Genomic DNA, 653 nt, shown 5'->3' on the forward strand with positions numbered 1-653 from the left:
GGGGGGGGACAGTGGGGGACAGAGGGGACAAGGAACGGACGGAGCACCCAAAACAACCCCCCCCAACCCCAAAAACGGGATTATTTTGCCCAATTTGTGCCTTTTTTGGCCCCATTTCACTCTTGCATTTGCAACACCCCCCTCCCACCCCACCCCCACACCTTTTTTAAGGCCAAAAAGGGGGAAATTGGGGGTTGGGGGGGGGAAAATCTGGGGGCGGGATCCGCTCTGGGGGCAGGAAGTGGCTAAAAATGGGCGTATTTTGAGGGGAATTAGGCCGGTTTTGGGACCTTTTTCCCTCCGGCCTTTCCGCCCCCGCCAGGAATCGCAGCCCGACTGACGCCTTCGTTAGCCTGGTAATTATGCAAATGAGCTGGATTTTAGGGCTGGTTCCCCTGGGGGTCTGAGCCGGAGGAGGGGAAGTGGGTTCAATTAAACCCGTTTGGGTTCATCGGGGTTAATTAAACTGGTTTCGGTTCATCCGGTTGAATTAAACTGGGTTCAATTAAACCGGGTTCACTGGACTCAATTAAACCGGGTTCAATTAATTGGGTTTGATTTAAACTGGGTTCAAATCCCCAGGTTTGATTAAACTGGGTTCAATTAAGTGGGTTCGATTAAACCGGGTTCGGTTAATTGGATTCAATTAAATT

General features: G+C 51.1%; 1 protein-coding gene across 1 annotated transcript in view; it reads left to right on the plus strand.

Moving 5' to 3' along the window:
* Positions 1 to 200: 200 nt before the first annotated feature.
* Positions 201 to 653, plus strand: part of ILVBL (ilvB (bacterial acetolactate synthase)-like) — a 19,513-nt gene continuing 19,060 nt past the window's right edge. The window contains exon 1 of the mRNA XM_014961402.1: positions 201 to 356. The gene's annotated coding sequence lies outside the window, so the exon portion shown is untranslated. The remainder of the gene's footprint in view (positions 357 to 653) is intronic.

This window comes from Calidris pugnax, unplaced genomic scaffold, assembly GCF_001431845.1.
Source record: "Calidris pugnax isolate Ruff unplaced genomic scaffold, ASM143184v1 scaffold706, whole genome shotgun sequence".
Lineage (NCBI taxonomy): Eukaryota > Metazoa > Chordata > Aves > Charadriiformes > Scolopacidae > Calidris > Calidris pugnax.